This window comes from Nerophis ophidion, linkage group LG08, assembly GCF_033978795.1.
Source record: "Nerophis ophidion isolate RoL-2023_Sa linkage group LG08, RoL_Noph_v1.0, whole genome shotgun sequence".
Taxonomy (NCBI): Eukaryota; Metazoa; Chordata; class Actinopteri; order Syngnathiformes; family Syngnathidae; genus Nerophis; species Nerophis ophidion.
Window position 1 is genome coordinate 67,391,468 of NC_084618.1, and position 9,532 is coordinate 67,400,999.

Genomic DNA, 9,532 nt, shown 5'->3' on the forward strand with positions numbered 1-9,532 from the left:
GTGGAGTGGACTTAGGTTGAAGTGGAGTGGACTTAGGTTGAAGTGGACTTAGGTTGAAGTGGACTTAGGTTGAAGTGGAGTGGACTTAGGTTGAAGTGGACTAATGTTGAAGTGGACTTAGGTTGAAGTGGAGTGGACTTAGGTTGAAGTGGACTTAGGTTGCAGTGGACTTAGGTTGAAGTGGACTTAGGTTGAAGTGGAGTGGACTAATGTTGAAGTGGAGTGGACTTAGGTTGAAGTGGAGTTGACTTAGGTTGAAGTGGAGTGGACTTAGGTTGAAGTGAAGTGGACTTAGGTTGAAGTGGAGTGGACTTAGGTTGAAGTGGAGTGGACTAATGTTGAAGTGGACTTAGGTTGAAGTGGACTTAGGTTGAAGTGGACTTAGGTTGAAGTGGAGTGGACTTAGGTTGAAGTGGACTTAGGTTGAAGTGGAGTGGACTTAGGTTGAGGTGGACTTAGGTTGAAGTGGACTTAGGTTGAAGTGGAGTGGACTTAGGTTGAAGTGGAGTGGACTTAGGTTGAAGTGGAGTGGACTAATGTTGAAGTGGACTTAGGTTGAAGTGGACTTAGGTTGAAGTGGAGTGGACTTAGGTTGAAGTGGAGTGGACTTAGGTTGAAGTGGAGTGGACTAATGTTGAAGTGGACTTAGGTTGAAGTGAAGTGGACTTAGGTTGAAGTGGACTTAGGTTGAAGTGGAGTGGACTTAGGTTGAAGTGGAGTGGACTTAGGTTGAAGTGGACTTAGGTTGAAGTGGAGTGGACTTAGGTTGAAGTGGAGTGGACTTAGGTTGAAGTGAAGTGGACTTAGGTTGAAGTGGACTTAGGTTGAAGTGGAGTGGACTTAGGTTGAAGTGGACTTAGGTTGAAGTGGACTTAGGTTGAAGTGGAGTGGACTTAGGTTGAAGTGGACTAATGTTGAAGTGGACTTAGGTTGAAGTGGAGTGGACTTAGGTTGAAGTGGACTTAGGTTGAAGTGGACTTAGGTTGAAGTGGAGTGGACTTAGGTTGAAGTGGACTTAGGTTGAAGTGGACTTAGGTTGAAGTGGAGTGGACTAATGTTGAAGTGGAGTGGACTTAGGTTGAAGTGGAGTGGACTTAGGTTGAAGTGGACTTAGGTTGAAGTGGAGTGGACTTAGGTTGAAGTGGAGTGGACTTAGGTTGAAGTGGACTTAGGTTGAAGTGGACTTAGGTTGAAGTGGAGTGGACTTAGGTTGAAGTGGACTAATGTTGAAGTGGACTTAGGTTGAAGTGGAGTGGACTTAGGTTGAAGTGGACTTAGGTTGAAGTGGACTTAGGTTGAAGTGGAGTGGACTTAGGTTGCAGTGGACTTAGGTTGAAGTGGACTTAGGTTGAAGTGGAGTGGACTAATGTTGAAGTGGAGTGGACTTAGGTTGAAGTGGAGTTGACTTAGGTTGAAGTGGAGTGGACTTAGGTTGAAGTGAAGTGGACTTAGGTTGAAGTGGAGTGGACTTAGGTTGAAGTGGAGTGGACTAATGTTGAAGTGGACTTAGGTTGAAGGGAAGTGGACTTAGGTTGAAGTGGACTTAGGTTGAAGTGGAGTGGACTTAGGTTGAAGTGGACTTAGGTTGAAGTGGAGTGGACTTAGGTTGAGGTGGACTTAGGTTGAAGTGGACTTAGGTTGAAGTGGAGTGGACTTAGGTTGAAGTGGAGTGGACTTAGGTTGAAGTGGAGTGGACTAATGTTGAAGTGGACTTAGGTTGAAGTGGACTTAGGTTGAAGTGGAGTGGACTTAGGTTGAAGTGGAGTGGACTTAGGTTGAAGTGGAGTGGACTAATGTTGAAGTGGACTTAGGTTGAAGTGAAGTGGACTTAGGTTGAAGTGGACTTAGGTTGAAGTGGAGTGGACTTAGGTTGAAGTGGAGTGGACTTAGGTTGAAGTGGACTTAGGTTGAAGTGGAGTGGACTTAGGTTGAAGTGGAGTGGACTTAGGTTGAAGTGAAGTGGACTTAGGTTGAAGTGGACTTATGTTGAAGTGGAGTGGACTTAGGTTGAAGTGGACTTAGGTTGAAGTGGACTTAGGTTGAAGTGGAGTGGACTTAGGTTGAAGTGGACTAATGTTGAAGTGGACTTAGGTTGAAGTGGAGTGGACTTAGGTTGAAGTGGACTTAGGTTGAAGTGGACTTAGGTTGAAGTGGAGTGGACTTAGGTTGAAGTGGACTTAGGTTGAAGTGGACTTAGGTTGAAGTGGAGTGGACTAATGTTGAAGTGGAGTGGACTTAGGTTGAATTGGAGTGGACTTAGGTTGAAGTGGACTTAGGTTGAAGTGGACTTAGGTTGAAGTGGAGTGGACTTAGGTTGAAGTGAAGTGGACTTAGGTTGAAGTGGACTTAGGTTGAAGTGGAGTGGACTTAGGTTGAAGTGGAGTGGACTAATGTTGAAGTGGACTTAGGTTGAAGTGGACTTAGGTTGAAGTGGAGTGGACTAATGTTGGAGTGGACTTAGGTTGAAGTGGAGTGGACTTAGGTTGAAGTGGACTTAGGTTGAAGTGGAGTGGACTAATGTTGGAGTGGACTTAGGTTGAAGTGGAGTGGACTTAGGTTGAAGTGGAGTGGACTAATGTTGAAGTGGACTTAGGTTGAAGTGAAGTGGACTTAGGTTGAAGTGGACTTAGGTTGAAGTGGAGTGGACTTAGGTTGAAGTGGAGTGGACTTAGGTTGAAGTGGACTTAGGTTGAAGTGGAGTGGACTTAGGTTGAAGTGGACTTAGGTTGAAGTGGAGTGGACTTAGGTTGAGGTGGACTTAGGTTGAAGTGGACTTAGGTTGAAGTGGAGTGGACTTAGGTTGAAGTGGAGTGGACTTAGGTTGAAGTGGAGTGGACTTAGGTTGAAGTGGACTTAGGTTGAAGTGGAGTGGACTAATGTTGGAGTGGACTTAGGTTGAAGTGGAGTGGACTTAGGTTGAAGTGGAGTGGACTAATGTTGAAGTGGACTTAGGTTGAAGTGAAGTGGACTTAGGTTGAAGTGGACTTAGGTTGAAGTGGAGTGGACTTAGGTTGAAGTGGAGTGGACTTAGGTTGAAGTGGACTTAGGTTGAAGTGGAGTGGACTTAGGTTGAAGTGGAGTGGACTTAGGTTGAAGTGAAGTGGACTTAGGTTGAAGTGGACTTAGGTTGAAGTGGAGTGGACTTAGGTTGAAGTGGACTTAGGTTGAAGTGGACTTAGGTTGAAGTGGAGTGGACTTAGGTTGAAGTGGACTAATGTTGAAGTGGACTTAGGTTGAAGTGGAGTGGACTTAGGTTGAAGTGGACTTAGGTTGAAGTGGACTTAGGTTGAAGTGGAGTGGACTTAGGTTGAAGTGGACTTAGGTTGAAGTGGACTTAGGTTGAAGTGGAGTGGACTAATGTTGAAGTGGAGTGGACTTAGGTTGAAGTGGAGTGGACTTAGGTTGAAGTGGACTTAGGTTGAAGTGGACTTAGGTTGAAGTGGAGTGGACTTAGGTTGAAGTGGAGTGGACTTAGGTTGAAGTGGACTTAGGTTGAAGTGGACTTAGGTTGAAGTGGAGTGGACTTAGGTTGAAGTGGACTAATGTTGAAGTGGACTTAGGTTGAAGTGGAGTGGACTTAGGTTGAAGTGGACTTAGGTTGAAGTGGACTTAGGTTGAAGTGGAGTGGACTTAGGTTGCAGTGGACTTAGGTTGAAGTGGACTTAGGTTGAAGTGGAGTGGACTAATGTTGGAGTGGACTTAGGTTGAAGTGGAGTGGACTTAGGTTGAAGTGGAGTGGACTAATGTTGAAGTGGACTTAGGTTGAAGTGAAGTGGACTTAGGTTGAAGTGGACTTAGGTTGAAGTGGAGTGGACTTAGGTTGAAGTGGAGTGGACTTAGGTTGAAGTGGACTTAGGTTGAAGTGGAGTGGACTTAGGTTGAAGTGGAGTGGACTTAGGTTGAAGTGAAGTGGACTTAGGTTGAAGTGGACTTAGGTTGAAGTGGAGTGGACTTAGGTTGAAGTGGACTTAGGTTGAAGTGGACTTAGGTTGAAGTGGAGTGGACTTAGGTTGAAGTGGACTAATGTTGAAGTGGACTTAGGTTGAAGTGTAGTGGACTTAGGTTGAAGTGGACTTAGGTTGAAGTGGACTTAGGTTGAAGTGGAGTGGACTTAGGTTGAAGTGGACTTAGGTTGAAGTGGACTTAGGTTGAAGTGGAGTGGACTAATGTTGAAGTGGAGTGGACTTAGGTTGAAGTGGAGTGGACTTAGGTTGAAGTGGACTTAGGTTGAAGTGGACTTAGGTTGAAGTGGAGTGGACTTAGGTTGAAGTGGAGTGGACTTAGGTTGAAGTGGACTTAGGTTGAAGTGGACTTAGGTTGAAGTGGAGTGGACTTAGGTTGAAGTGGACTAATGTTGAAGTGGACTTAGGTTGAAGTGGAGTGGACTTAGGTTGAAGTGGACTTAGGTTGAAGTGGACTTAGGTTGAAGTGGAGTGGACTTAGGTTGCAGTGGACTTAGGTTGAAGTGGACTTAGGTTGAAGTGGAGTGGACTAATGTTGAAGTGGAGTGGACTTAGGTTGAAGTGGAGTTGACTTAGGTTGAAGTGGAGTGGACTTAGGTTGAAGTGAAGTGGACTTAGGTTGAAGTGGAGTGGACTTAGGTTGAAGTGGAGTGGACTAATGTTGAAGTGGACTTAGGTTGAAGGGAAGTGGACTTAGGTTGAAGTGGACTTAGGTTGAAGTGGAGTGGACTTAGGTTGAAGTGGACTTAGGTTGAAGTGGAGTGGACTTAGGTTGAGGTGGACTTAGGTTGAAGTGGACTTAGGTTGAAGTGGAGTGGACTTAGGTTGAAGTGGAGTGGACTTAGGTTGAAGTGGAGTGGACTAATGTTGAAGTGGACTTAGGTTGAAGTGGACTTAGGTTGAAGTGGAGTGGACTTAGGTTGAAGTGGAGTGGACTTAGGTTGAAGTGGAGTGGACTAATGTTGAAGTGGACTTAGGTTGAAGTGAAGTGGACTTAGGTTGAAGTGGACTTAGGTTGAAGTGGAGTGGACTTAGGTTGAAGTGGAGTGGACTTAGGTTGAAGTGGACTTAGGTTGAAGTGGAGTGGACTTAGGTTGAAGTGGAGTGGACTTAGGTTGAAGTGAAGTGGACTTAGGTTGAAGTGGACTTAGGTTGAAGTGGAGTGGACTTAGGTTGAAGTGGACTTAGGTTGAAGTGAAGTGGACTTAGGTTGAAGTGGACTTAGGTTGAAGTGGACTTAGGTTGAAGTGGAGTGGACTTAGGTTGAAGTGGACTTAGGTTGAAGTGGACTTAGGTTGAAGTGGAGTGGACTAATGTTGAAGTGGAGTGGACTTAGGTTGAAGTGGAGTGGACTTAGGTTGAAGTGGACTTAGGTTGAAGTGGACTTAGGTTGAAGTGGAGTGGACTTAGGTTGAAGTGGAGTGGACTTAGGTTGAAGTGGACTTAGGTTGAAGTGGACTTAGGTTGAAGTGGAGTGGACTTAGGTTGAAGTGGACTAATGTTGAAGTGGACTTAGGTTGAAGTGGAGTGGACTTAGGTTGAAGTGGACTTAGGTTGCAGTGGACTTAGGTTGAAGTGGACTTAGGTTGAAGTGGAGTGGACTAATGTTGAAGTGGAGTGGACTTAGGTTGAAGTGGAGTTGACTTAGGTTGAAGTGGAGTGGACTTAGGTTGAAGTGAAGTGGACTTAGGTTGAAGTGGAGTGGACTTAGGTTGAAGTGGAGTGGACTAATGTTGAAGTGGACTTAGGTTGAAGTGGACTTAGGTTGAAGTGGACTTAGGTTGAAGTGGAGTGGACTTAGGTTGAAGTGGACTTAGGTTGAAGTGGAGTGGACTTAGGTTGAGGTGGACTTAGGTTGAAGTGGACTTAGGTTGAAGTGGAGTGGACTTAGGTTGAAGTGGAGTGGACTTAGGTTGAAGTGGAGTGGACTAATGTTGAAGTGGACTTAGGTTGAAGTGGACTTAGGTTGAAGTGGAGTGGACTTAGGTTGAAGTGGAGTGGACTTAGGTTGAAGTGGAGTGGACTAATGTTGAAGTGGACTTAGGTTGAAGTGAAGTGGACTTAGGTTGAAGTGGACTTAGGTTGAAGTGGAGTGGACTTAGGTTGAAGTGGAGTGGACTTAGGTTGAAGTGGACTTAGGTTGAAGTGGAGTGGACTTAGGTTGAAGTGGAGTGGACTTAGGTTGAAGTGAAGTGGACTTAGGTTGAAGTGGACTTAGGTTGAAGTGGAGTGGACTTAGGTTGAAGTGGACTTAGGTTGAAGTGGACTTAGGTTGAAGTGGAGTGGACTTAGGTTGAAGTGGACTAATGTTGAAGTGGACTTAGGTTGAAGTGGAGTGGACTTAGGTTGAAGTGGACTTAGGTTGAAGTGGACTTAGGTTGAAGTGGAGTGGACTTAGGTTGAAGTGGACTTAGGTTGAAGTGGACTTAGGTTGAAGTGGAGTGGACTAATGTTGAAGTGGAGTGGACTTAGGTTGAAGTGGAGTGGACTTAGGTTGAAGTGGACTTAGGTTGAAGTGGAGTGGACTTAGGTTGAAGTGGAGTGGACTTAGGTTGAAGTGGACTTAGGTTGAAGTGGACTTAGGTTGAAGTGGAGTGGACTTAGGTTGAAGTGGACTAATGTTGAAGTGGACTTAGGTTGAAGTGGAGTGGACTTAGGTTGAAGTGGACTTAGGTTGAAGTGGACTTAGGTTGAAGTGGAGTGGACTTAGGTTGCAGTGGACTTAGGTTGAAGTGGACTTAGGTTGAAGTGGAGTGGACTAATGTTGAAGTGGAGTGGACTTAGGTTGAAGTGGAGTTGACTTAGGTTGAAGTGGAGTGGACTTAGGTTGAAGTGAAGTGGACTTAGGTTGAAGTGGAGTGGACTTAGGTTGAAGTGGAGTGGACTAATGTTGAAGTGGACTTAGGTTGAAGGGAAGTGGACTTAGGTTGAAGTGGACTTAGGTTGAAGTGGAGTGGACTTAGGTTGAAGTGGACTTAGGTTGAAGTGGAGTGGACTTAGGTTGAGGTGGACTTAGGTTGAAGTGGACTTAGGTTGAAGTGGAGTGGACTTAGGTTGAAGTGGAGTGGACTTAGGTTGAAGTGGAGTGGACTAATGTTGAAGTGGACTTAGGTTGAAGTGGACTTAGGTTGAAGTGGAGTGGACTTAGGTTGAAGTGGAGTGGACTTAGGTTGAAGTGGAGTGGACTAATGTTGAAGTGGACTTAGGTTGAAGTGAAGTGGACTTAGGTTGAAGTGGACTTAGGTTGAAGTGGAGTGGACTTAGGTTGAAGTGGAGTGGACTTAGGTTGAAGTGGACTTAGGTTGAAGTGGAGTGGACTTAGGTTGAAGTGGAGTGGACTTAGGTTGAAGTGAAGTGGACTTAGGTTGAAGTGGACTTATGTTGAAGTGGAGTGGACTTAGGTTGAAGTGGACTTAGGTTGAAGTGGACTTAGGTTGAAGTGGAGTGGACTTAGGTTGAAGTGGACTAATGTTGAAGTGGACTTAGGTTGAAGTGGAGTGGACTTAGGTTGAAGTGGACTTAGGTTGAAGTGGACTTAGGTTGAAGTGGAGTGGACTTAGGTTGAAGTGGACTTAGGTTGAAGTGGACTTAGGTTGAAGTGGAGTGGACTAATGTTGAAGTGGAGTGGACTTAGGTTGAATTGGAGTGGACTTAGGTTGAAGTGGACTTAGGTTGAAGTGGACTTAGGTTGAAGTGGAGTGGACTTAGGTTGAAGTGGAGTGGACTTAGGTTGAAGTGGAGTGGACTTAGGTTGAAGTGGACTAATGTTGAAGTGGACTTAGGTTGAAGTGGAGTGGACTTAGGTTGAAGTGGACTTAGGTTGAAGTGGACTTAGGTTGAAGTGGAGTGGACTTAGGTTGCAGTGGACTTAGGTTGAAGTGGACTTAGGTTGAAGTGGAGTGGACTAATGTTGAAGTGGAGTGGACTTAGGTTGAAGTGGAGTTGACTTAGGTTGAAGTGGAGTGGACTTAGGTTGAAGTGAAGTGGACTTAGGTTGAAGTGGAGTGGACTTAGGTTGAAGTGGAGTGGACTAATGTTGAAGTGGACTTAGGTTGAAGGGAAGTGGACTTAGGTTGAAGTGGACTTAGGTTGAAGTGGAGTGGACTTAGGTTGAAGTGGACTTAGGTTGAAGTGGAGTGGACTTAGGTTGAGGTGGACTTAGGTTGAAGTGGACTTAGGTTGAAGTGGAGTGGACTTAGGTTGAAGTGGAGTGGACTTAGGTTGAAGTGGAGTGGACTAATGTTGAAGTGGACTTAGGTTGAAGTGAAGTGGACTTAGGTTGAAGTGGACTTAGGTTGAAGTGGACTTAGGTTGAAGTGAAGTGGACTTAGGTTGAGGTGGACTTAGGTTGAAGTGGACTTAGGTTGAAGTGGAGTGGACTTAGGTTGAAGTGGAGTGGACTTAGGTTGAAGTGGAGTGGACTTAGGTTGAAGTGGACTTAGGTTGAAGTGGACTTAGGTTGAAGTGGAGTGGACTTAGGTTGAAGTGGACTAATGTTGAAGTGGACTTAGGTTGAAGTGGAGTGGACTTAGGTTGAAGTGGACTTAGGTTGAAGTGGACTTAGGTTGAAGTGGAGTGGACTTAGGTTGCAGTGGACTTAGGTTGAAGTGGACTTAGGTTGAAGTGGAGTGGACTAATGTTGAAGTGGAGTGGACTTAGGTTGAAGTGGAGTTGACTTAGGTTGAAGTGGAGTGGACTTAGGTTGAAGTGAAGTGGACTTAGGTTGAAGTGGAGTGGACTTAGGTTGAAGTGGAGTGGACTAATGTTGAAGTGGACTTAGGTTGAAGGGAAGTGGACTTAGGTTGAAGTGGACTTAGGTTGAAGTGGAGTGGACTTAGGTTGAAGTGGACTTAGGTTGAAGTAGAGTGGACTTAGGTTGAGGTGGACTTAGGTTGAAGTGGAGTGGACTTAGGTTGAAGTGGAGTGGACTTAGGTTGAAGTGGAGTGGACTTAGGTTGAAGTGGAGTGGACTAATGTTGAAGTGGACTTAGGTTGAAGTGAAGTGGACTTAGGTTGAAGTGGACTTAGGTTGAAGTGGACTTAGGTTGAAGTGAAGTGGACTTAGGTTGAGGTGGACTTAGGTTGAAGTGGACTTAGGTTGAAGTGGAGTGGACTTAGGTTGAAGTGGAGTGGACTTAGGTTGAAGTGGAGTGGACTAATGTTGAAGTGGACTTAGGTTGAAGTGAAGTGGACTTAGGTTGAAGTGGACTTAGGTTGAAGTGGACTTAGGTTGAAGTGAAGTGGACTTAGGTTGAAGTGGAGTGGACTTAGGTTGAAGTGGACTTAGGTTGAAGTGGAGTGGACTTAGGTTGAAGTGGACTTAGGTTGAAGTGAAGTGGACTTAGGTTGAAGTGAAGTGGACTTAGGTTGAAGTGGAGTGGACTTAGGTTGAAGTGGACTTAGGTTGAAGTGGACTTAGGTTGAAGTGGACTTAGGTTGAAGTGAAGTGGACTTAGGTTGAAGTGGACTTAGGTTGAAGTGGACTTAGGTTGAAGTGGAGTGGACTTAGGTTGAAGTGGACTTAGGTGAAGTGGACTTAGGTTGAAGTGGAGTGGACCTAAGATGGAGGG